The sequence below is a fragment of the Carlito syrichta genome, unplaced genomic scaffold (assembly GCF_000164805.1).
Source record: "Carlito syrichta isolate Samal-C Ts95f unplaced genomic scaffold, Tarsius_syrichta-2.0.1 Scaffold99499, whole genome shotgun sequence".
NCBI classification, from domain to species: domain Eukaryota; kingdom Metazoa; phylum Chordata; class Mammalia; order Primates; family Tarsiidae; genus Carlito; species Carlito syrichta.
The window spans coordinates 4,939-32,201 of record NW_007043595.1 but is presented as its reverse complement, the minus strand read 5'-3'; the positions used below and the strand labels follow the sequence as shown (position 1 = coordinate 32,201).

The following is a 27,263-nucleotide window of genomic DNA, read 5'->3' as shown; positions in this document are numbered from 1 at the left end:
CTAGAGGGACATGGGCGTGGTCGTGTGTTTCTGCATCTGCTGAGGAGTGTGGACCCGTCCTGGGGTGAGGAGAAGGCTCAGACCATGACACAACCAGAGCCGTCCTGGGGTGAGGAGGGTTTCAGACCATGACACAACCAGAGCCGGTCTCAACAGCGCATCCAGACTGAGGCGGCAAGGGCTGAAGCTTCGCCCTAGACCCCGACAGGAGGAGGGAACACGGAGATGGGGCCCGCAAATACTTGCTGTTTGGAAAAGCGCAGCAGGGTTTCCGTGGTTAATTGAAAGCGGAGGAGAATGGGAGAAAGGGAGTTGACAGCCACTCCCAGCGCTCTGGGGTCTAGGGTGGGGATATGGCTGAGGAAGGGACATCTGGGTTGGGAATTAATGCACAGGCTGTGTGTCTGCAAGTGACACACGGCACAGGTGTCCAGCCAGCAGCTGCAGATCAGGACGGAGGCTCGGGACTGCGCATCTTCCAGGATGGCTCGGGAGTGGACGCCACAGGATCTGGCAAAGTGCTGACCTCAACACATCCCGGGAGATGTCGGGTGCGTGACAGGCCTCAGAGGACAGCGTAGCCCCCTGCTTCCTTCTCCTGCTGAGGCGTTTGACTGTCGTCTCCAGCTCCCCGCTTCTGGCCACAGAAGGGCTGCTTCACTCAGGTGTGGCCCCGCTCAGGCGGGAGGACGGGGAAGGCCCCTGTCTAGAGCCTTCCCGTGTCAGAGCAGTCCCTGACGGCCACTGGGGACGTCCATTCCATCTCACGTCCAGAACTGCGTCAGGAGCCACTCCTGACCCAAATCAGTGTTCTGCTGTCACAGAGGAGACATGGGTGCTTGCTGGGTGTGAGCCCACGTGGACACCAATGAAACTGTGGGACCATCACGGTGGGCCGTGGGGGTTAAGGTGACGGGGCAGGTGGGATCAGAGCTCTCATGAAGAACATACCGCGTGGGTGGAGAGGCGGGCTGTGGACAGAAATCTGGAGCACACCAACACAGGCAGAGCGCCGTGGGAAGAGGAGCCAAAGACGGGACGGAGAAGGGGTGAGCGCCCAGGGGACCCGGGAACACAGGCGTGGACCTCAGAAGAGGGGCGCACAAGCCAAGGGCCACAGAAAGGCCATGGGGGCAGGGAAGTGACCATGAAGAGGGACATGGGCTTCAGCGGCCGTGGGGAGCAGTTTCAGCAACCGGGCAGAGGCCAGGGCTCGAGGCTGGGAGGGGCAGATAGCAGGGAGACTGCCTGTCGGGAGTCTGCCGTGAGAACGGGAGGCAGAAGACGTGGGGCCGGGGAAGAGGGTCTGCAGCATGGAAAGACCGACCTGTTCCCAGGCCGAGAGAGAGAGCAGGGCAGCAGGGCCTGGCGGGAGCTGGAGGTGGGGCCAGGTAGGGCTGGCCAGACACCGGAGCCCCCGACAGTCCACATCAAGTTTGCTCCTAACCATGACTGGACATCTACATAGTGTGTGTGTGTGTGTGTGTGTGTGTGTGTGTGTGTGTTTTATAAGAAACATTTTTTTTCTGGAAACAGTGACCAGCCTTCAATAACCGTTTTTGAGTATGTTCTATCATTTCTCTATTTTAGTGTCTGTGAAGGAAGCATCACGGAAGCCATATCAACACCCAAAACAAACTCCAGTACTAAACCATCTTCTAGCAAGTAAAATCACGCAAATGTAGAATGTTGTTCTAGATCCAGAAAAGCATCAGAATAGGAGGAGGAGGTATATTCACTGGAATTCTCAGTTGTAAGCCACAGAAACCCGCTCTGTGTGACTTAGGACAGAAAATCATCAAAATGCTGTTGAAAAGCTCGCAACATCTCCAGGAAGGCTGGGGGGATGGTGTGCCCCCAACAAAATATTCAAAGCCCACGGATTCTTCTGTGGCTGCTGTCCAGTACAGGCGACACTGGGCACATGAAATGTGGCTGCCCTGACTGAGGGGCGCTACGGGTGTAACGTACTAACTGGATTCCAAAGACAAAGAATGAAACAGAATATAAAGGATCTCACCTGTACTTTTAAAATACTGGTTCCGTGTTGAAATGATCATATTTAGGTATACGGGATTAAATAAGGTATATTGAAATTAATTCTACCTGCTTCTTTTGCTCTCTACACGTAGTTATTAGAAAATTTGAATGACCCACAGGAAATGAGCACAACGCCAGTCAGTTCCTCTGTCTTCCATCCATCAAAGTGACTTGAGGCCACTTCTAATATTTGGGGGAAAGAAAACAGACACTGCCTCTGGATGGGAGTGGCTGCACACGTGGATGGGAGCTACTGGGGCCGTCTTTGGAGATGATGGAGTGTCCCTGGCAAAGCACGTGTGTCCCTGCTGTCTTCACGGGGCTCCGTGTCTGTGGCTGACTCAGTACCGGGCTTGAGGGAGGTGTAGTCTCGCACGATGCATCAAGTCAGGCCTCCATCGTGTCTAGTTTTTTTCTTTTTGAGTTGGTGTCTCACTCTGTCGCCCAGACTGGAGGGCTGTGGCACACTCCCGGCCACCGCAGCCTCGACCTGCTGGGCTGTGACAATCCTTCTGCCTCAGCCTTCCAAGGAGCCGGAACTACAGACGCGTGCTACCATGCCTGGCTAATTTTTGGTTTGTCGTAAAGACGAGGTCTCACCGAGTTGCCCGGGCTGGTCTCGAACTCACAGGCTCAGGCAATCCACGCGCCTTGGCCTCCCAGAGTGCTGGTAGTATAGGCTGAGCCACTGAGCCTGCCCTTGTCTAGTTTTTATGAGGTGGGTCGGCAGGGCCGCCGAGGGCTGCCCGGCACCAGCGTTCCTAGGAAAGCCGCCTCAGAGTCAACTCCACCACTGTGCCTCCCACACTGGGTTAGAGTTCCTGGCAAGCACACCCACCACTCCCTGCTGTGCTGCTCGTCCCCCACTCTGGCAGCTGAACGCCACCTTTGCCCCCACCTTCCCGGGGCCTCATGTCCTGCCGAGGCCACGGGGCCCTCTGCACCACGGTGCCTGGCAGCCTGCAGAGATGCAGCCTGGCCGCTCAGACACCCAAGCTGTCCTCCCCAGCGTCCTGGCCCACAGAGCATCCTGTGGGCCCTCGAGGGGTGAGCCGTTTCCAGGGACCGTCTGCCCCACACTCCCAGCTCTCCCCCTCCCCATGTCCTGTCGTCCTCCTCACTCATTCACTCATCTGGGACTTCACGTGGGGGATTCCGTGCTGACTCCAGGCGTCTGTCATCAGGCAGCGGAAATGGTGAAGCCACCCCAGTTGCCGGAGCTGCCTCACAGATTCCAGAAGCTCCCAGTCTGAAATTGCATTCTTCTGTCCAGGTTCTAGCTGTCCCCGGAACCCGTTCCCACGTGCACTCACCAGACTTGTACAGCTAAAAAAGAGCAAAACTGTCTCAGCGTTTGCACCATCAGACTTCGCCTTCCAGACTTCAGGCCTCTACTCAGGTGGCGTCTGACTCAGCGTCATAGGCCAGCCTCCGTTGGCCGTTGGTGTTACTTGGCACGCCTCTCTCAAAAATTAAAGTTTGTTTTTTATTGTGGTAAAATATACATAACACAAAATGTGCCATTTGGAGCTGGGAGTGGTGGCACACACCTACAGTCCTAGCCGCTCGAGAAGCTGAGGCAGGAGGATTCCTTGAGGCCAGGATTCAAGGCTGCAGTGAGATATCATCATACCATTGCACTCCAGCCTGGGAAACACAGCAAGACGCCCTCTCTAAGTAGATGTGTGTGCGTGTATGCATATGTAGATGTGTGTATATATACACAAACACCACTTTTAAAGATTTTTTTTTCCCTGGGCTTTCACATTTGTCGATTTTTATTTGTGATCTCTTTTTCAAAACAATTTACAACCTCATCTTCATTTCCAGTCTGATTATACAAGTGCTAGGTGGCAGAAGGTCTGGAATAAATACACCAAAAAAAAAGCAAAGCTGTGAAACTAAGTTGCATGCAACAGGTTCTATAAGGACAGGGGAAGTGTCTGAAAAATAAAAAAGAGAGTAAGACAACGTAACTGGAAGGTTTTAGCTAAAGTTCTTTTAGTCACCTTTGTCTTTTGCTCTGTTTAAGGATGCGCTGGAACTCGACGTCATTGAAAGCCCCTTTTGGTCGATAGGTGCTTCTCTGTACAGCTCATCCCCTTCCTCATCTGTGAACCCATGCCCCACGGTCAGCGGCTCTCTCAGGTAATCTTCCTCAATGGTGTCTGTGCTTCTTCATCAAACCCAGCAAAAGCCTTTCTGATGACGTCTTCAGGACCCGAGCCATTTTACTTCTCACCAAACATGGTGAAGCTGATGGACGCTGGGGCCTCATTCGTCATGGCATCGAGAGAGGCGTCAGTGGGATTCTTCCCTAGAGGGGCGAGCACCGCATGCAAGCCTTCCTCGTCGATGAACCATCTCTGCTCTGATCAATCATATTGAAGGCCTCTTTGAACTCCTGGATCTGTGACAGGTCAAACATAGCAAATACGCTGGATGTTGCACGCTGAGGGCGCTTCTTGGTGGTCTCGGTCTTTGCCTTTTTGCTTGATGCGGTGGCTGTTTAATTCCGGTGTCAACCACCAGCACCGGGGCCGCCCTGCGCGAGACCAGGAGGGGCGGCGAAGAGCGCTGGGTTGTAAGACTATTATTTTTATTTTTATTTTGAAGATGTGGGGTACGATTCAGGGTGAGTATACAAATGGTCATTGTGTCGGTACAGTTTGGGCCTACAACAGCATTTGGCCTAAGACCAAGCTGACATTGGCTGTGATATTGCCAACCCTGCGGGATTCTGAAAAGTGGGACCCCTCCTCTCTGCCTCCTCAGAGGTGAGGGCAGTGGAGTAACCCAGACTGTCGGATCCTGCCAGGGATGTTCCAGGTTAGAATGAGCTGAGTCCAGTCGGGCGTGGCAACTCAAGCCTGTCATCCCAGCACTTTGAGAGGCCGAGGTGAGTGGGTTGCCTGAGCCCACGGGTTGGAGACCAGCCCGGGCAACTTGGTGAGACCTCATCTCTACAATATATCCAAAGATTAGCTGGGCGTGGTGGCTCACGCCTGGAGTTCCAGCCCCTCGCACGGCTGAGGCGGAAGGATCGCCTGAGCCCCGCAGGGCGAGGCTATGGTGTCTGTGAGCGTGCCATTGCCCTCCAGCCTGGGTGACAGAGTGAGACTATGACCCCCCAAAAAAGAACGAGCTGAGTCCTGGGAAGCTGTTAGGAACAACACAAGAGGGCGCCCCTCACCCTGAGGACGAGGAGGACAGAGACGCAGGCCCCACTGCAGTCAGAAGCAACAGCCTGGACCATGACGACTCTGCTCCCGTCGTGGCTTTCTCCATCAAGAAGGGCGGTCTTCAAATGGCGGGGGGCACTGCCAGGAGGGAGCGTAAGCCTAGGGCAGAAGAGAGGGTGCGTGCGGGGAGTTCACCGCTACAGACCTTGGCGGGTGACAGTCCCGTACTCTGAGCTGGTGAGCCTTGGGCAACGACACAGCATTGTTCTCCCGGGGGGACGCAGCAGCCAGCCGGGGTCTCGTGGAGCAGCACACTCCGCCCCGCCAGCCAGGCAGGACACCCAAAGCAATGAGACCATCCACAAGGTCGAGGCTGGAAGATGTCCCGAGTTTCAACAAGGGGAACGTCGATTTCAGAGATTTCCAGACGTTTCTCACCAGGCAGAGGCTGAGTCCGTCTTCAGAACTGTGGTGGCAGCTTCCAAGGCTGCGATGGTCCTCTGGGAGTCTCGAGACACAGTGGCCGTGGGCACAAGCCTGGGAGAGTTTGTGGCAGCACGTCCCTGTGAGGCTGATCCTGCCTGCCCCGGAGGCACCCAGACTGTGCCGTCTGAGAGGCCGCAGCTCCCTTCGGGCTCCGCCACCCCACAGTCTTGCTGAGCGGCACGGCCCCTCCTGCCAACCAGGTGAGATGCCCAAAGCCATAAACCATCCCCAAGGCCCAGGCTGGAAGACTACCTCAAGGCCAGGGATTTCCAGACGTTTTCCCAGGCAGGAGCTGCCAGCTTCTACCCATAGTCGGGCCCATCAGCAGTCAGCGACTCGAGTTTTATTGTGGTGAAATACGCATAACATGAGGGTCGCCATCTCAACTGACTTCCGGCGTGCGGGTCAGTGGCATTTAGCACTTTCAGTGTTGTGTGTAGCCAGCGCCACCATCATCTCCAGAACCTTTTCGTCTTCCCCAGTGAAAACTGTGTCCCCGTCAACACTGACTCTTCATTGCCTCCTCCCCAGCCCCTGGGAACCTTGGCTCTACCTTCTGCCTCTATGAAGTCGACTGCTCTGGGTGCCTCATGGAAGTAAAGTCATATCGCCTTTGTCCTTTCGGGACTGGCTGATTGCACTCAGCATGACGTCCTCCAGGCTCGTCCACGAGGCAGTGTGTGTCGGGTGTCCTTCCTTGTGAACCTGAGGAATAGTCCACCTTCACTCATCTGTCGACAGACATGTGGGCTGCTTCTCCCTGGTGTCTCCTGTCAACGGTGCCGCTGGGCACGTGGGCAGCAGATACCTACTGGAGCCCATGGAAGATCACATTGAAGGCACCAGTCTGTTCCTGCCACGGACAGAGTTTCTGAACCCTTGGATGCAGGGACCTAGCATTTCCCGATCACCACAGGCCGGATGCAGCATGAGGTCCTTTGATGCACGAACTCATTTAATTCTCCAAACATCTCCGAGAGGGGAAGACTCGTTCCCTTTTACAGATAAGGCTCAGGCTGGACACTTGCCAAGGCCCTGCAGTGGTCAGCAACAGACCCTCCTGCTGACTGAGCCTGGCTAAGCCCAGACAAGCCTTGGGTGTCTCAGACTTCCATGCCCATCAACCAAGTCTCCTGAGACCTTGTTAAAGTACAGGCTCTGTCTTGGCAGGTCCTGGGCCCACGACTCTGCATTTTTAAAAAATTATTTTATTTTTAAAATGTGGGGTACAAATGAGGGTTAGGTACATACATGGTGATCATACAGGTAAAGTGTGGGTACCCCTATTGATGCTATGTGCCCCCTTCCCCTGGCAGTGACCTGCCACTGCCAATCCTTTGCTTATGGCATTATGATAAATGTTCAAGGTCCACTTAGCAGTGATTCCATGTGGTACTCAGATCTTTGTTTCTGTGATAGATCACTGAGTATTATAGACTCCGATTCCTTCCAGGTTGCTGCAAAGCTCATCATTTTGTTTTCTTTGTGGCTGCATAATATTCCATCATGTAAATGTACCACGTTTTCTTTATCCAGTCCACTTTCGATAGGCAACACGGTGGGTTCTGCGTTTTTGCTATTGTGAATAATGCTGCAGTAAATGTGCATGTGCAGGTATCTTTATTATAGAGCGATTTGAGTTCCTCTGGATACATTCCCAGAAGAGGGACGGCTGGGTCATGTGGAAGGTTGATTTTCAGATTTTTTAGAAATCACCACACTATTTTCCATAGAGGTTATACTAGTTGGCATTCCTACCAACAATGTAAGAGTGTTCCCTCTTCTCCACATCCTCTCCAGCATCTGTGGTTGTTTGAGTTATTGATGATGGCCATCCTGAGCGGAGTTAGGTGGTATCTCAGTGTGGTTTTAATTGGCATTTCTTGGATGATTTGTGAAGCTGAGCCTTTTTTCCTGTGTCTGTCAGCTGTTCATGTCTTCTTCTGAGAAGTGTCTCTTCATATCTTTTGCCCATTTTTAAGTAGGGTTGTTTTTTTTTTCCTTTCAGCACGCTTGAATTCCTTGTAGATTCTAGATGTTAGGCCTTTGTCAGGTATACATATGGCAAATATGACTCTGCATTTTTTAAGGTTCCCCTGAAGACACTGACACTGCTGTGGGATAGCGCCACGGGTGGCCACCTCCCGTCAGCACGGCTCTGGGGACCGCCTTCCTCATTGGTACAGATGCAGCCCTGCTGGATGCGTTCCTGGCTTCACCTGGGACCCTCATGGGGCTGGAACAGGCCTTCCCACACCCACGCCTCCTTTCCTCGCGACTGCCTCAGCTGCGGGAGGGGCTGGTCCTTGCCCCCCACGTCGGCCCTCCTCAAGCAGGGATGCCGGACTCCATCTCATCAAGGATGAATTTGCACTGGCTTTGTGGAGAGGTTTTTGAGAAGTCTTTTGGAGGCATCTGCATTTCCAGGCAGCAAGCTGGGAAAAGATCTCCCTGAGGGAGGCCAGTGAACGGAAAACACAGATTGTCCCTGGGCCAGAAGGAAGCCTCCTTTCCCCTGAGGTCCTCAGGGGTGCCTGGAGGCTCTGGTCAGCGCGTAGTAGCCGGACATAGTCACCCAGGACACTCGGTGCCATTCCAGGATGACACAGGCTGGGCCCCGGGCACCCCGAGGACTCTGGGCAAGGGAGACCCTCTGTCTGCCCCGTTTTCCCCCATCTCTTCCTTGGATTGCTTCACAGAATGTTGTCACAAAGAAGGGTCTTGGGGGACCTCCTGGCCCATCCTCTCCCTGCCACAGATGAAGACACGGAGCCACTAAGAGGTGGGATCACTTATCTTAGGATGTAGAAAATTATTTGCAAAACACACCAGGCCTGGACTTGCTCTTCAGGACACTAAGCCCATAATGAAGGCTCTTTGGAGAGGCAAATACATGTCAAATGGTAGAAGGACAGCAAAGCAGTCAAGGCAGGTGACTTGGAGCCAGACAGTTGCAGGTTCAAGGCCTAGTGCTACACCTTCTGTGTCACTCAAGGCAGGTTATTGAACATCTCTGGGCCTCGGCTTATTTGTCTTTAAAATGGGGACAAGAGCACCTGTGTGGTGGCCCGTGGGTGGGAGCTATGAGCTACAAGGGGGAAGCTTTGAAGGATGTGGTCAGGAAGGGGGGGAGGAACTAGACACTGGGGATGGGTGGCAGGAGGGCAGGAGGGGGAAGAAGCAGGTCAGCCCCTTAAAGGACCAGAATGTGAATGCTGGCTCCCCCACTGTGTGGCCTTGAGAAACTTGGTTACTGCCGTTAAAATCCGGTTTCCTTGTTGTTGAGGTGAAGATATTATAACGGATCTTGCTTCTAGGGCCGTTGAGGGAAGAATGCATGTAAAGCACATGGCATGGCATAAGTGGTACTCATGGCACTCCTGCATTACTAACACTGAAATTGTGTCAGCATCAAAAATGTTAGATGTGGTGGCTCATGTCTGTAATCCCAGCTACACTAGAAACTGAGGTGAGATAATCCCTTGGGCTCAGGAGTTCGAAACCAGGCTGGGCAACATGGTGAGACCCTGTTCTTAAAAAATGAAAATAGGCCGGGCTTTGTGGCTCAACCTGTAATTCCAGCACTTTGGGAGGCGGAGGCGAGTGGATTGCCTGAGTCTGCAGGTTTGAGACCCGCCTGTCCAACTTGGTGAGACCTCGTCTCTACAATAAATCAAAATAATTAGCTGGGTGTGGTAGCGTGTGCCTATAGTTCCAGCTACTTGGAAGGCTGAGGCGGAAGGATCGCCGGAGCCCAGCAGGTTGAGGTTATGGTGGCCGGGAGCATGCTGCTACACTCCAGCCTGGGCGGCAGAATGAGATTCCAACTCAAAAAAAAAAAAGAAAGAAAAGAAAAGAAAAGAAAAAAATAAAGAAAAATAAGATGAGAGAAGCTGCTGGAGAAGGTGAAAACTTGGCCAACTAGCTAGAATTAAGGAGCCCGATATAGCCTTAAGAAGAACCAAGGAAGTGAATTCATTTTGGAGATTGTGTCTGGGGGAAAAGGATCAGGGATAAGAGAGGAGCTCAGCAGGTTGCAGGCTTGGGATCTAAGTTCAGGGCCAGTTGGGCTGCCGTCACACAAGCAGGCGAGTGGGGACACAGCGTCCCTCTGCTGCGGCTGTGTTGGTGGCATGACTTGCGGACCTTCCTCCGGGGGTGGAAGTCCTCCGTTAGGACTGTTGGTGGAGATGGTGACCCCGGGCCAATGATGTGGTCCAGAGCACGCCCCTCTCTGTGGGGAGGAGCAAGGGATGGGGCCAGAGACCAAGAATGTTTGGGGGAAATTTCTCCCCAAGGCAACCAGAGCAATGGGGGATAAATATTCCTACCCCCAAGACAGATCAGGCTCCAGACTTAAAAAAGCCTTTCTTAGGACATGAAGTACAATTAGGAAACAATCTAAAAACTACTGCAAGTGACCCAGCCGAAGTCATCAGCATGTTAAGGGGTACAGCTAAAGGGTTAAAAAGATGAATTAGAGCTATGTCTTGGAAAGGAGGGAATTCACCAACTCTAAGTTGAAGTCCAAAAATGAGTAGCGTAAGAGACCAAACATGGTATAGAGGATGTCCAATAAATCATCTAGGAGTAGATGTTTTAGGGTGAGGAGCCAGGACACAACACCATCTTCAGTCAAATAAAAAAATTAAAGGAATACTTGTGGTTAGAAGACTAGAAAGGGGTATGTCTATGCCAAATTCCAAGAGGATGTTGTAGAAAAAAGGAAGAGGTATGGGTCCAGAATAAAAGATGAAAAGCGACAGCTGGATTGTTAGAGCCGCCGAACTGGAGGGAGCAGATCTGGATACGCAGGGGCTTCAGGATGAGGCGGTGTGTGAGAGCCGGTGAGGGAGGAGTGCCTCGGAGAACAGATGGAGCAGTTCAGGGGAGCAGGAAGCCAACAGGGGGAGCACTGAGGGGAGGATCTGGGAATACTTACTTCGGGGGAGGTGGATGGGGCGGGTGGTGAAGGGAATGGAATTCGAGTTAGAGTTGGAGGAATGTTGCAGCCCGGCAGCTCAGCTTTCTTTTGAGACCCGCAGAGGGTGGGATGTGTGGAGATGTGTGTGCGTCAGCCATCCTCAGGGGCCTGCCTGGGTTCAGAGCAAGTGGCTTCATTGGCTTGTCTCCGTCAGCCGGCAGGCACCCTGGAAAAACGGTGTTTCCTAACTTATCTGTTCACGCTAACAGGCGGCCTATGGGTGCCTGTCGGGAAGGATCGTTTTGAGCCTTTGTTCTCTCCATCTTTTTTCAGATTCAATTAATCCTTTGAATGCACTTCAGTAATCTGAGACAACGTTCCTAGATTGTAATGCTGAACATCTGTCACCTATTCGGAATGTATGTAATGGGTAACAGGATGTCCAACACACTGTCTGTGTTTCTGAGCTTTTTATGTGCTTGGCTGTCTAAGGCTGAGATTTTATGATTTGTGGAGATGGCCGACCCCGGAGGAGCCATGCTGACACAGCACTGAACACCAGAGACGACCGCACGGCGTGCAGAGTGATGGGGACAGAAGCCTCCATGGGGAAGAGCACCATGCAGCAGGGACAGCGCTCAACCTGCCTGCCTTGTAGACCGAGAGCTCATCCCAGTGGCGTGCAGGCGTCATTCGTACTCGTGACCGCTGCTGTCTGTGCCCTCTGCCTTTCAACTCTCCATCAACCAGGCACAGGATTGGAGGTCCGAGAGCTTCTGCTTCTGCCTTCTCCAAACGGTTGCTCTCTCAAAACAATAGAGAAAGAAGCGGTCTGCAGCTGACAGATAGAAGCCGAGGGAGCAACCATAGAGACCACTCAGAAGACAAGTGGTAAGTTATGATTCTCAGATGTGTCATCCGGAAAGGGTGTCCACCTGCCTTTGGTGCTCTGTCCTCATACTGGTCTTGGTGCACATGGTGGTGGGGTGGGGGGTAGTTCTAGGTTTGGTGCCCACAAGTGAAACTGTGGGGTTTTAGGACACACACAAACACACACCACCACACCTGTGAAATTCCAGGATACTAAGGGCAAAGAGCCCGTGGAAATCCTCCAGCAAGACAAAAGTGAACATCAAAAACAAATCAAATCAAGTGGAAACAACAAAAACAAATCCTCTGTGAGGGAACAGAAATCAGACCGGCATCTGACCCCCCATGACCAGCGTTAGAAGCCAGGAGGAGCCGGGCTCGGTGGCTCAGCTTGTAATCCCGCGCCTTTGGGAGGCTGAGGTGAGTGGATTGCCTGAGCCTGCAGGTTCGAGACCCGCCTGGACAACTTGGTGAGACCTCATCTCTACAATAAATCAAAAAATTAGCCAGGTGTGGTAGTGCATGCCTGTAGTTCCAGCTACTCGGAAGCCTGAGGCGGAAGGATCGCCGGAGCCCAGCAGGTCCAGGCTGCGGTGGCCGGGAGCGGCCGCTGCACTCCAGTCTGGGCGACAGAGTGAGACGCCAACTAAAACAAAACAAAACAAAAAAAGAAGCCAGGAGGCCACAAAAATGACTGTGAGACTTCAGGAGGACAGTCATCGTCTTGTCCTCTGCAGGTTCTGTCTGGCACAGCACACTCCAGTGACCACATCCTAATCTCAGCCTGGCAGATCTTGTTTTTATTTATGGATCTTAATTTTTAATATTGGGGCTTTATTTCTGCTTATTTGTCCTTTTAAAATTGTCTTTTTCTATGATTTGCTTCAGGGCCCTAATACTTAGCTAATTACAGGGCGATTAAAACCTTTTTTCAAATAATGGTTTTAAAAATAACAGTAACAAGAACTCATGTTGACTTACACTTCCAACCAGGTTCTCCACCGATTTCTATCCTCAGCTCCATCCAGTAGATTTTTTTCTTCATGTAATTTTCCCATATCGCACCTTCAGATTTTTTTCTTCTTGGCCAACTCCTCTGATTTTGAAAAAGCAGATCCTGTTTTTATTTTGATAACATAAATATTTTGATGTTTATCATGGACTTTTTGCATTAATTCTGAGCTTTAAAAATAAATCCTAGCCGGGATCGGTGGCTCAGCCTATAATCTCACGCCTTGGGAGGCTGAGGTGAGTGGATTGCCTGAGCCCACGGGTTCGAGACCCACCCGGGCAACTTGGCAATAAATCAGAAATCAGCAGGGCGTGGTAGCGCATGCCTGTAGTTCCAGCTACTTGGAAGGCTGAGGTGGAAGGATCACCGGAGCCCAGCAGGTCGAGGCTGGGGTGGCCGGGAGCGGCCACTGCACTCCAGTCTGGGCGACAGAGTGAGACTCTGACTGAAAAAAATAAATAAATAAAATAAAATAAATCCTATGTTAAAGTAGGAATTGCCTGGACGACTGATTGTTCCGGTGCCCTCCCTGTTCCCATTCTGTGTCTTACTCACTACCATCCCCACAGCCCCAGGCTTGGTCAGAAGCTCCTAACTTTAATGATTTTGTAACTTTTTCCTATGTAGTTAGAATTTTTGTGTCACGTTTAAGAAATCTTTGCTCATCCTGAAGTCAAAAAGATGTTTTTTCAGATGCTTTATTGCTTGCTGTTCATATTCAGAATTACAAGCCTTCAGATTTATTTTGTGATTGGTGTGATGGTTTAAAATGTGTCACCGTGTTACCTTTGGCTCACATGGTTTCTTGACAAGAAGTCAGCTACAATCTTTGTTTTTCTGTGGGTCATGTGTCTTTTTTCTTGGGATGCCTTCAATATTTTCAATTTGTCTTTGTTTTTAGTAGTTTGAAGATGATATGCTTACAGGTGTGTGTGTGTGTGTGTGTGTGTGTGTGTGTGTGTGTGTGTGTGTGTGTGTGTACACACACACATAGGTATTTATCCTGCCTGGTGTCTCTGAGCTTGTTAGATTTGTGGTTTGGTGTCTTTCATTCATTTGGGAAGATTCTTAGCCATTTTTTCCCCTCTGAAATAATTTCATCTCCTCCATTTTCTGTCTCTTCCCCTTCTGGAATTCCAATGACATGTATGTTAGACATTGTGCCATTGTTCCGTAGCTCTTAGATGCTTCCTTTTGTTGTTTTTCTCCCCACTTTTTTTCTCTGTGTTCTTTAGTTGGGGTAATTCCTACGATCCATCTCCAAGCCTACTGACTCCCATCTCAACTGGGTTGACAGTACTCTTCTTGGTTCCAGCAGTATTTGTTTCCGTCGTCTCCATTTCGTTCTTTCTAATACTTTCCATCTCTGTTCCGAAATTACCCACCTGACATCACATATTGCAGCTATTTCATTAGATTATTTAACATATCAATTATGCTATGATTACTTTTCTGATAGTTCCAAAATCCATGCCATGCGTGTTGTTTTGTCTCTTGGCAATGGGGATCATTTTTCTTGCTTTTTTGTAACCATACGGTGTTTCATTGAAAGGCTTTCATCTTGTGTCAGCCAGCAGGGACACAAGTAAACGGATGTTTGCCTGGAGATGGGTGTGCCCCTCCTTCTGCTGAGCCTTCGTGTGGGGTAAGAGCCAGCCCAGGCAGGGGCTGAGCTGGGCCTGGAGTCCGTTGTTTTGGGGCTACACTCAGTGTACCATGCGATCTGGGAGTCCAAATAAACACCCACGGGCCGAGGCTTCAGGGTACTGGCGTGGCAATTTCCTAAATTCCTACAGCCACAAGGAAAAACACACTCTTGTGAAACTCCCTAATAACAAATGGCCAGACCCACCTCACTCTGCTTTACAACCCAGACCATGACAGCCTTGACTGGACAGAGCAATGGCCTCATAAGCGCTCTCTCCTGAAAAGCACCTGCAGACCTTAAGGCAGTTTCAGCAGCTTCTAGAGGCTGCATATAAACTCTCTGCGTGCTGTAGCTTGCCTTTTGATGTAAAGAGCCAAAGTCCACCTCATTTTAATGCTAAAGCCCCACCCCAAAATGAACATGGGTGGTGTGGTACATACATGTTTACCCGTTGCACATGCACTCGATCCCCCGCATAAACACGTACAGCTTTCTCCCAAGCCTGCTGAAGATGTGTGACTCTATTGGGTGATACACAACCTGCCCTTCCCCTCTTTGAAGAGAGAGCACCTTCGATCCACACCAGAGATGATCTCTTCCTGGTTTAAAAACCAGTGTGGTCCACGAAGCTCTCCTTCCCACTGTTAGCCATCCTGGAGGTCTTTTGGACCACAGCCACAAGTCTGGATTCCTCTAGTGTCACCTTGTGTTTAGGGTGGGCCTGGTTTGCCAGACGGCTTTTCTCAATGTCGGCCCTTGCCTTGGCGTTAGGTCTTCCCTTGGCCTGAGCTTCAGAGACAGTCTGTCTCTATGCTCTCGCTCTGCACCTGCAGGCCTGTTCGCCGAGCGGTGGAAGGAGACTGGTGTTCTTCATGGCTCTGATTGAGATCATTCTTTGGCAGGCACTGTGCCCTTCAGAGATCGTGCCTGTCACACCCACCATGGATGGAGGACGTTTTTCTCTTCCCTTGACTGGGCCTCAGTGGGTTTCACCAGTACCCTAAGGGCCGCAGAGTGTGTTGCCCTTCCCTAGACGTGAAATATTTTGCTCAGCAAGGGGGACGATGTGGAGGATCTGGGCGGGTTTTATGCTTTTCCCTTGGAGGCTGCACAACAGGCGTCCCTTCCTCAGGACTCTTGCAGTCATTGTGTGTGTGTTGGGGGTGGGGGTGAAAGGAGGGAAGATGGGGAGAGCCTTTCAGTAGGTCTCAATCCCCTAAATTGCCAGCCCTGGCTAGCACACATTCAGTCTGTGAAGTTTAAAAAAGAATTAGAAGGTCATTGTTTTGGACTCAGCTCGTGTCTCAATAGACCCGACTGAAAATCAACGTGGAGTCACCCATGCTAAAGTCCCATCTCACCACACTAAGTTGTTATGTGACCCTCTGGGAAATCAGGAGAAAGAGAAGACAGTCAATTTCCCAAACAGGCTAGGTTCCATCTTCAGTGGTCATGATAGCAAAGTTCCCTCTACTAAAGAAGAAAAATCTGCTAAAGAAGGAAAATCTAAAGGAAACTCTATTTGGCTGCCTGGCAACCTCAGCTCTCTGATGTGCTCAGGAAAGGTTGTGAAGCTGCAGATTGCCTGTGTTTGTTTTGCTGTTGTCAACTGAAGAATCACGAGGTTTACATTTGGAAAGAAGAGCTTTATTTCTTATAAAGGACGGCAGCCTACAATCCTGCAGGCTGGGAAGCATAGTCTCTGGCAGAAGCCACCAGCAGGCACTTCCAGGAGAGATGGGTGGACCAGGAATTTATGCCCAACAGGCTGCCCGAGTACATGCATTTACCAGGTTACAGGAGGAGCTGTGAATTTTCATGAAGGGGGTCGTGGCCATGAGTAGTAAGCAAACATGCATGCTACATACAGACCATGACCATGTCCACTTTGAGGTGGAGACATAACATTTAAATGCATTAAAATTTGGTTCTCTCTGTCAAAAGGTGAAACAGAGGACACAGGCATCCCGTGCACAGCCTCTGTAAACCGGCCGGAAGCGTCCCTGTTGGGTGGACTCTTAAGAAGGAGGGCTGGTCAGTTGTGGGAGCCAGTGGAGAAGCAGGCCTTTCACAGGGGCTGGTTTCTGTCTAATCCTCAGGAAAGGTGGTTATTGGGGGCGAGTGAGGGAGGGGGCTGTGAGGTGTGGCCAGGAGCTCAGTGTTTAAGGCTTCTCTGTGGGCTCCTTGGCCAAGAGACAGTCCGCTCAGCCAGTGGGAGGCATAGGATTTTGCCTGTGTGTCTCACTGTTGCTGCTGTTCAGGAGTGGTGGGGGCCTGTGCTCATTCCAGTTTCCTGGGTCCCAGGTAGAGCCAGGAGTCCGTCTCCTTTTTGCATGCTCCTTCTCTTCTTTGGATTTGAACCTCCGTTTCAAGTCTTTAATCACACTTATTTTGTCGTCTCTTTCAGTCGGTCGTTCTATTGTCTAAAGTGTTGAGGGTTCTGCTGTTTTCATGTGATCACTTCAACTCTAGGTGTTCCAGGCATGCCAGGCACTACCCACTTTGGTTTTCTTTTTCTTTCTTTTTTTTTGAGTTGGAGTCTCACTCTTTCGCCCAGACTGCAGTGCAGTGGTCGCTCCCGGCCACCGCAGCCTCGACCTGCTGGGCTCCGGCGATCCTTCTGCCTCAGCTTTCCAAGTAGCTGGAACTACAGGCGCGTGCTACCACGCCTGGCTAATTTTTTTTGATTTATTGTAGAGATGAGGTCTCACCAAGTTGTCCAGGTGGGTCTCGAACCCGCGGGCTCAGGCAATCCACTCACCTCAGCCTCCCAAGGTGTGGGATTACAGGCTGAGCTACCGAGTCCGGCTAGCAGGAGAATTTTTAAGTAAAGTAGATGACTGTATTGCAGAACCTGGAAGTCTAAGAAATAAAATAGTGCTTAATCTACTGAGTATAAGGGGAGGTTAATTACATTCTCCAGAGCTTAGAAAGTTTATATCCCATGCATTCCTTCTTAGGAATTCTTGAGGATGCACTTAACCAAGCGGCGGAATAAACCAAGGAAGAGGAGGGAAACAGGGGCTCTATCCCAGGACAGCATCAAAAAGGCCAAGGATGGCGGCAGTGGACCAGCCTGGAGGGAAACCAGGGGTCACTGAATCCAGACGTGGGTGTTCTCCCCAGGGAGGTCTCCAGGAGCAGAAGGACCCAAAAAATACACTGTAGGATCAATGCTTAAAAGGATTGATGTTATGATACGTGCAAGAAAAGGGGAGACAATAATCATTCCTTTGAAAAAAAGCCCAGAAACTTGTGGTTCAGAGGAAAAGTAAGAAAAAGTTAAGCCTGCTAACTTCTCAGCTCGCAAGGCCGATGTGTTGTCAGGGTGGCTGGCTGGAAATGCTGGTGGCAATCTGCGTCACTTGCGCCATGTTATCCAGCTCACCGACCACAGGACAAAAACCTGATAGTGCGCCATCATGATGGTGGAGAAGCTGGAGCGGGGCAGCAGGCACACTGAGTCCTTGCTGTAGTTTCAGACAGCCACTGGGTGCGGAGTCAGGACTCAGAGGCCAGTGTGTGAGCTAGATAGGAGGAACCATGAGCAGAAGCAGGAAACCCCAGCATGGGATGGCTGGAGGCAGAGGGAGCAGCGACACGCAGGCTGCCATGGCCATGCTGGACTCCTCTCTCGTCGTTCCCGCGTGACCTTGGACATATATTCCTTGGATAAAAATTAAAATGTCAGGGAAACCATAGCATGCAATCCATCGATAGTAATCACAGAGTTACATGTGACACAATGTTAGAAAGATGGAAGTAAAGATACAAAACTGGAGATAGTGAAGACAGAAGGAGGGAGAGATTTGTTGAGGAAACAGGGTCAAGAGGGCGAGAGAAAGGCCAGGTCAAACAGATAAGGTGAGCCCTGCTGAGCCCTGGAGAGGACCCAGCTGGGATAGTGTGGGGATGGAGTTGCCTCAAACTCAGGGAAACTCTTCGCTGCTTGAGAGTTTTGGGCTCCAAAAAGCCCTGTTTTGTATCTAGAAGGCAATTAAATCAGAGACTGGAAGCCTGAAGGGTCTGGACACCCATCCAGACTCCAGCTGGACCCCTGACAGCCCTCAGGGGGACCAGGGCAAAACCTCCATCCTCGCATTTAAAGTTTGTAATGAAAATTCCAGAGTATGTATACAGTAATGCACTCAACCCCCAAACGTCAGGAGTGGCACATTGTGTATGTGCGTGTGTGTGTGTGTGTGTGTGTTTTTATTTTTGAGTCGGGGTCTCATTCTGCCACCCAGTCTGGAGTGCGGTGGCATACACACACAACTCACTGCAACCTGGACCTCCTGGGCTTCTGCCTCAGCCTTCCAAGTAGCTGGGACTACAGGCATATGCCACCATGCCCAACTAATTTTTTGCTTTTTTTTTTGTAGAGATGAGCTATGTTGCCTAGGCTGGTCTTGAGCCCTTGGGCTCAAGTGGTCATCCCACCTTGGCCTCCCAAAGTGCTGCGATTACAAGCATAAGCCACTACGCCTGGCCACAATGTATGTATCTAAAAGATTTGTCTTTAAAAAAAATGAAGACCAAAAAGAAAAAAGTCAAACTAAAAAGCATCTCAGAATGTGTCTGAAAAGGAAAAACTCGACGACATTCTCTTTACTCTTTCGTCTCGAAATACTTAAGTCATTTGATGAGGAGAGAGCAGCACTTAAACATTTTTCTCCTCGACGTAACTCTTTGGTAGTTAGGAATCATAGTCTTGAGATCTGGAGCTATTTGCCCAAAAGCCCATCATCTGTCACAAGGCATCTGGCAGAGGCCTGCAGGAGGGAGGACAGGAAGGAGAGAGAGAAGAGCCAGGGCCTGCGTGTTCTGGAAACGCACGGTGCTCTACCCCAGAGGCAGACAGCAGAGAATGGCGGAGCTGCTGAGTGCCTGCTGGGAGAACAGAGTGTTGCAGTACATTACTTCATGGATTGCTTTGCTCTAAGAAAGGACTTTGGGAAGGGGCTGCTGATGGGTGAGGGGGCAGGTTGAAAAGCAGCCAAGAGTCTCCCCAGAACACTCGGGTCTCCACCGTTAAGGGAAGGAAGGATCCAGGAGGCAGGACGCGCTGTGTGGCGAAAGAAGGAAAGAAACAGCTTTTATGGAGCACCACCTGTGTGTAGCATGGTGCTGAACCCAGCACACAGCGCCCAGCCATCTGCTTCCTGTGGGAGGCAGCAGCTCGGAAGGAAAGGCAGGCAGCTGGGGTTCGAGTCTCCACACTCCCCGAAGCAGTCACCATCCTGATGGTGACAGACAACGTCATGGTTGTGCATATGAAGAGTCGCCCTAATCCCTTTGTGTCTCCCCCCTACTCCGGCCCACACCCTTGTTTGTCGTGACTGTTCTGAGCGCCTTCTCCGTCGTGTCAAAGTGGCCAAAGACAGTTTCAAACGACCACTGAGGGAAGAGGATAGGGAGAGGGACCGCCGGCTGGACCGATGCCCTTGGGGAGAAGGGTGCGTCTGAAAGAGGAGGATCGGCAGAACAGACAGAAGAGGACCAGTGGAGCCACCAGGTGTGTGGGCCGTGCAGCCTCTAGGAAGCAGGAGCGGTTCTCAGGTCCAGTCCTGATGCTCCCTGCCTCCTGGCAGTCTCCACCCTGGGCCGTCTTCAGCGGGGATGGCTTGGGGCTACTTCCACCGTCTTCATTCAGATTCTGCTGGCCGGGATTCTTTCTTCTGCAGAGGTTTTGCTTGTGGAAACCCCCACCCTGATGGCCCAGGCTCAGGAGACTGAATCGCAGAAACTCAGTCTGGCAACAACAAAGAAATTTCCACACACATTTTTGTGTCTCTAGTTCTGTGAATAGGTCATTTAATCCACAGCAGCCGTGTTTAAGACTCTCCCTTTCCCCATCCATGTATACTTAGGTGAACATATAGTTTATCCCTTAAGCTGGGAGGAAGCACTAGTGACAACTGTGCCCATCAAGTCTCGGCTGAAGAACAGGCCCAGCATGAGTGATACGGAGTCAGGGATTTATTGTGGGCGCTAGCCCTCTGCAGTATGGGAGCTGAAGACCACGCACCCGCAAGGCTGTCACTTCTGTCTGGTTACTGGCCTGGGCTGAGCGGAACTGGCAGTCAGGAAGGAGAGTTCAACTCAGGAGGGAGAATGGGGTGACACACTGGACCCTGCCTGCTTGTCACCTCCAGCCTCAACACAGAGCTGGCCTACAGGGGATGTCATGCCCTTCTGATGGTGCTGGCTCCCAGAGCTACGGTCCCCAACCCACATGGCCTTCGGAGCATCAGAAAGCAGGCCCGAGCCGTCGCCTCTGCCTTCCGAGCGTGCCCACATTTCTCCTGTGCCAATCACACCTGGGAGCACACAGGGAAAGCAAGTCCGGGAGGCGGAACTCTTGCTTGGCTAAACAGATTGAATCACAGGAGCACGTGGGTCCGGAGCATTCCAGGCAGCTAGGCACCAGCACCTCCTGATCCCCATGGCCCCTGGCCTCCTGCTCCCCCCAGAGCTCCTTTCTGCATCTGACTCCTCCGTCGAGTTCCCTTTCTGCCTTTCTTTCCACTCCTCTCTCTTCACAAAGTCCAAAGAACTGGACCAGAAAACCTCATCCGGGAGGGCACAGAGGACAGAACTTGGACTCTCCGTCGTCCGGGGAGAGAGGACAGGCCGGGGCTCAGGCGCCAGCAATTCTGGTCCCTTCTAGGGGGATGCTGTGGGGCACAGGAGCCGCCCAATTCTTTCTGGGTGCTTTGCTTGGTGAATTGCCACTCTGTGACCCGATTCATTTTTGTAACAGACACGTCTTTGCGCCCGCTCTGTGCTGGCCTCTGTCTGCCGTCTGGGAGTGGTGGTGGTCTGGGGGGATCTGTCTTGTGGGGGCCGTTTCCTCAGTAGAGTGCCTGATGATGGTGCTCAGTCCGCCTGCTGAATGAATGAATGAACGTAACGGAGGACTCTTGAAATGCCGGGCCTCCGTTCTGAGGAGGTGCTTCATCAGTGAAAATTACAGAGAGTTGTTCTGAAACGTGTACCCCAGGGCACGTGACTGAAGTCTGTGCCGTGTGCAGCAGGTAGCACACAGGCAGGCCAGAGGGGCACGTGGCAAGTGGGAGCTCAGACTCCGAATTTCATTGCCAATGTGCGCTCCATTCAGAACCCTAATGGCATTTTAAATGGCTTTTGTATTTAATTATAGATAACTTAGGTAAGTATAGGCAAGCAGTTACTCAAAGGCGGTCAGACACAGGAAATCCGAGAACACTAATAGGTTTTTAATGACCAGTTATTTATTGTATTGCACGTTTAATTAAATTGCTTCCTTCAAATGCAACTCAGTGCTGATTAATACAAATATGTTTTCTATTTATGTGATGTGAATACTTATTATCTCATCGTACTTTACAGGCAAAAGAATGTGAGTACAAATTATATTTAACTTGCACCCACAGATTAGAGATTCTATTGTGCTAATTCTGATGCACTTAGGTGAATTTAAAAGGACGTTGAATCGATTTTCTTTTCATGAAGATGGTAGTCTTGGAATCCTTCTCACTTTTTCTGTGGCCCTTATGTTCCTGTCATTATAAAAAGAACGTTTGATTCCAAATTCTGCCACCCCAAATATGGGAATTGAGCACACAGATCCTACAAGTCTCCTCTCCCTGGCTCTGTGCCGACTGTTGTTAGACGAGACCCCGAGCCCAGAAGACACCTGCTTCTGACAGAGCCACGCAGCGTCTGCTCTGAGGTCCCGAAGGTCTAGGAGGACCCTTCGGCCACCTCAGGTCACCTCCAGGTCTTGTTGAGACAAGATGCCCGAAGACAGAGCAGGGACGCTGGACTCTGATACACAGCCGTTTTCATATAGAGACCTTCCGTGGGTTGGAGGTAAAACCCTAGTTGCCACAATGCCTGGGTGTCTATCCCGGGCCCCTTTGTAAGTAGGACTCTATGCTTGCCTTCCTTGAAAGCAGCGACACCGTGGTGGGTGAAACTACTCTGGGACCGTGGAATCAGGATGCTGGAAGTTACAGGGAGGCCTGATGGTCCATGAATGGACAACCCCGGCAGACGGCCTCTTCCCTCATCAGAACTTGGCAGGTTCCCACCACCTCGTGTCCTGCACCTCATGCTCACTCACACGTGGTGTTTGGAGAGTGTCAGGATGTGTGGGGCGCCCTTCCGAGCCACAAGGCAGACCAGTATTGTCACCCACCAGAACAACACCTGCAGCCGAGGGAGACATCCTTCCCACCCCGTCTTGGCCATGTTGAACATTTAAATGCACGATTGCAAGTATAGAGTCTTAGAGTCGTAGGGACCTCAAAGATAACTGGCTCAGCCTCCTGCAACCTGACGTAGCAGAGCCAGCGGCTGGACACGAAAAGCCCACGTTTCTACAACTCCACGCCACGGAAGCCAGTGTCTGCGCCTCCTTGCGTCCAGGTGAGACCAGGTGGCTGGTGTACGGTGTCAGATGGGAGTGGAAGAGACGTGTGGCATTCAGGCCCGACTTTTTCATGAACAGGCCTCTGGCTGGAAGCAGAGAACTCCACGGCCGGCAGTATGGCCGAGCGGCAGGTTGGGGGGTATGGATCTTGGGTCATCACTTGCATGGCAGCCACCTACCAACCTGGGTACGCTACTGGACGTGATCAGAAATGAACTCTCATTGCGTTAAGACGTGAAGAATGTGGCTGGGTTTATCTCCACAGCTAGCAGTATCCTAACGAAGGCACAGGTGATCATCCAGTCACCTCTTGCCTGTTTCATGCTGAAAAGCTCACTACTTTACCAGGTAGCCCGCTCTATTTCTGGAGTCATGGGCCACATTCTTTATTGTGCATTGAAGCTCCTCCTCTCTCCCCCTCCCACGCACTGGTCTCAGCTCTGACACACACACAACCATTCACATGCCATTGTTTACGAGCAAATCTATATTTTCAAATGTTTATATTTACTGAGAGTTGAAATGCTGCTTTATTGTGGGAATACCAAGGGGCTGGGAATGGTATTACACCCCTGTGAGCATGTGAATATCAGGATGTGACTAGAGCAAGTTTATTGTTGAAACCAAAGAGAAACAGTTGGAGTTTCCAGCTGTGAAATTCACAGGCTCCAACCTGAGCTCTGCTCCCTGGCGTCGACGTGAGGTCCCGCTCACCTCCCTACCGCTTCAGAATGAGCCCATCTTTGCCACGAGGTTGCAGGTCACTGGATTTGGTAGATGGCATTTTTCAAACAAACAGGGGCTATGGTGACATTGTTGGTCCTGTGTGTTATTTTAAACCTGCCCACTCCCCTCGGCGAGTGGGGTCCATTTCCCCAACTGTTTAACCCAAGTGCACGCCTGTGGCTGCCTTGTTAGACAGGGAGCAGAAGGAATGATGGTGCTGACCTCTGAGGTAGAAGGTGACAGGTCTCTCCTGGCTCCCTCTCTGATGACACTCACCCCTGGGCCCTCTAACCATGAAAGGCACATGCTTGCTCCGGCTGTCAGCCCCAGCAGAGACCAGCCAGCAGGGACTGGGGTACACGGGCCTCCAATGGCCCAGCCTCCAGGTTGAGTGCGGGAGAGAAGAGCTCAGGTGTCTCCAGCATGTCCTGCCCAATGGCAGGTGCATGGCCAAGTAAGGGGTGCCATCGTGCCTGGTTTTGAACACAGCAACAGGAAACGGCAACATTCCACTGACACCCTGTTGCAAAGCCTAACAGATACTGCTCTCCTGTTCTGGGTGTGGAAGCAAGATGGTTTTCTAACACAAACAAACACATTCATAAAAAAGTCAAGATTTCAAATGTTTGGAGAGCCCTGTGGTCAAGGGACCAGATTCATTCCAGGTTGCTTAGAGAAGGAAAATAGCTAGAAGATGGACACAGGCCTGATGTGTAAGAAGACTTTTCACATTGTGGCATTCCTTAATAGACCAGACTGTCATTTGAGGGGTGAGGCCGGACTGCCCAGGCAGAGGGTATGATCCCCTGGCTGCGGGGCTGATGGCATGCGATCATGAAGGTTGAATGAGGAACATTTTAAATTTGACTCTGTGATTATATAATCGAGTCACCTTTGCTGCCTTCACAAAGACTTTCTTGGAAAGCATCGTCCTGGGTGAACATGGGCTCTGACTTGGCTTTTCAAAAAATGTCTGAGATCTTTCTCTTGATTCTTGGGAAACGCCAAGACAGCTTTCTCAGCCCTCTGTCCATGGAGACGCGTGCAAAGGTTCAATATGTATTTTATTCTAGAAGGGTCTATGTATTTAACCACAGTGCAGAATGGAACAGCTCTTGGCAGGGTCATAATCCTAGTCTCTCCTTAGAAGGAGGCGAATTCCACCACCTTATCTGTGAAAAGTTTCCACAGCTCTCTCGAGATATTGATTATTCTACGTTAGCTCTGTATCTTTCATGAAGTTGTTCATGTTTCTCTCAAAAACACAATCGTATTATTTATAGTTGACAGTCTTCCCTTGGATGATTTAGGACATATTTCTGCCAAGACATAAACTGGAATATTAAATATTACTCAATGTCAATTATGCTGTGATTATTCTGGAGGCTTTTATATATTCAGTTTTCATTCATTTTGCTTATGACTGCAATTTCAATAAGGATTCTTCTTTATTGTGTCAAATGTATTATCAATGCAGTGCTTTAGCTTAATAACTGTACCATGCGTACAACTTTTAAGTATTTTCTAAGATCTTGAGCCAAACTAAAATAAAGCGTGCTCTGTCTCCAAATTGGAGGAGAGAATTTATTATAATTCTTTTGAAGGCTGTGAAAGAAAACATAGACAACTGCAGGATTATTTTTAATGCCCGAAAAGAATTTGAAATATTTTTGTCACAGTGCTATGGAAACCACAGTGGGTAACAAGAGGATAACTCACCAGAGTAAAATGTGCATTGCTTTAGTGTTGAAAAAAATTGCAGTTGTTTATTAAGATCTTTAAGGCCTAAAACAAATGTAATTGAAAACAAATGTAATTGAATCACCTGTTTCATCGGCTTGAACAGATTCATGTTCAAAATGTTCTCAATGTTCTAGGTAATCACTCAAGCCTTCACCTGATCAGATGAAGGGGAGTTCGGATATTTGTCTTGAGACCACCCTCTGAATTGTCCCAGAAGTACCCAGTCTAGTCCCAAAGCCATGAAGAGGGAGCCCCGTGGGATGTGAGCGTCTTCCCCCGCGTCCTCATGGCATCCCTGTGCCCTGCTCTTCTGTAAGAGAAGGGGGAGGATCCCCAACGTTTGCCCAGCCAGCCTGGTCCACCCTGCCAGGGGCCTGGGCTCACTTCCTTTAACACCTGGGCTTTGGTGGATGACCACGGACCCTTCCAGGGCTCAGTCCGCCCCCTCAGGCCATCTTGAGCCCAGGGGACTCCCCAGGTGGCATCTCTTGACACCTCTCGACATCACATGCAGGAGGCTGAGTGGAGGTCTCCCGCCTCAGCCCCATGCTCAGCCGGCTCCTGCGGCCGCTCCCATGCTTCCTCTTGGATGAGTGATCGCTTCGCGCTCTAGGGGCCTTTCTCCCCAGCACACGTCAGCCGCGAAGGCCCGCGTGCAGGGTGGGGAGCTGTGGAAACGAACTCACCGCCTTTCAGCTGCGCATCAAGAGCCAGGAGAAGCTGGTCTCAGTGGCTCAGCCTGTCATCCTGCGCCTTTGGGAGGCTGAGGTGAGTGGATGGCCTGAGCCCCCGGGTTCGAGACCTGCCTGGGCAACTTGGCGAGACCTCATCTCTACAATAAATCAAAATGAGCCGGGCGTGGTAGTGCGCACCTGTAGTTCCAGCTACTTGGACAGCTGAGGCGGAAGGATCGCCGGAGCCCAGCGGGTCGAAGCTGCGGTGGCCGGGTACGGCCACTGCACTCCAGTCTGGGTGACAGAGTGAGACTTCAACTCAAAAAATAAAAATAAAAAATAAAAAAAAGAGGCAGGAGAGTGGCCCTACTGACCCCCCTTGGGAGTAAACCCTGGCCTCTCTCCTGTCCACTGGCAAAGGGACACCCAAGAGCCTCTCCTGGCACAGAGAAGTCCGGCTCCAAGACACCCTGCAGCCTTACCACAGAGTGAGAGGGGCCATGCAGGACAGCTGACTCAGTTGAGAAGTGACACTCTGGAGCAAACCCCTGGGGTCCCCTCCCATGTGAGAGCTTTTCTGTCTTCTCAATAAGTCCTGCTTAAAAAAAAAAGAAGAAATGACACTGTCTGGCCAGGGACCTGGGTGTCCTGATGTTAAGAAATAAAGTTGACTGGGTGCAGTGGCTCAAGCCTGTAATCCCAGCACTGTGGGAGACCGAGATGAGAAGATTGCCTGAGCCTATGGGTTGGAGAACAGCCTGGGCAACATGGCGAGACCTCCTCTCTACAATAAATAAAAAAATTAGCCGGGTATGGTAGTGCACGCCTGTAGTTCTGGCTACTTGGAAGGCTGAGGCGGAAGGATCGCTGGAGCCCAGCAGGTCGACGCTGGGGTGGCCGTGAGCGTGCCACAGCACTCCAGCCCAGGCAACAGAGTGAGACACCAACTCAAAAAAAAAAAAAAAAGGAAACAAAGTCGAGCTCTTGTCCAGCAATAACCAATCTCCTGCTTGCACCAATGACCCACAGCAATTACCTCGAGAAACCTAAAAAGTGCAGTGCACACACGGCATCATTTTACGAGTTTCAGAACTTTCCTGTCACCTTCTCCGTCACGGGGATGATGACGTTTACACAGTATAAGTCACATCTGGGAAGCATTTTGCAGCCTGCAGGCGGAAAGCGTTTGAGCAGCCCCATGACTGATGTGACCCCCTGCTGCAAGCTCCCCACCCTCTGTCCGCTGCTTAGCGAGCGGGAAAGGCCCGTCCCTGCAGTTTCCAGACTAAAACCAGGGCTACGCATTTCCCTGGACACTTCATCCATCACTTCCAGGAAAACGACTCCCAGATTTGTGCCCCAGTCCCAGCTTCCCTCGTGGACCCTGTGTGAATCCCACCCTTAACGGCTAGACATCTGCACGTCCCTGGCCTGCCCGCGCCTCTGACGCATATGTTTAGACGAATACATGCCCTGTGCTCTCTTTCCTTCTGCAGCAAACCAGCGGCCGTGGAGGCCACCTTTCTCACGTGCCCTCAGTAA

At 51.1% G+C, this 27,263-nt stretch overlaps 1 pseudogene; it reads right to left on the bottom strand.

Annotated features, from left to right (window-relative positions):
- Positions 1 to 26,921, bottom strand: LOC103266296 (annotated as a pseudogene).
- Positions 26,922 to 27,263: the final 342 nt, after the last annotated feature.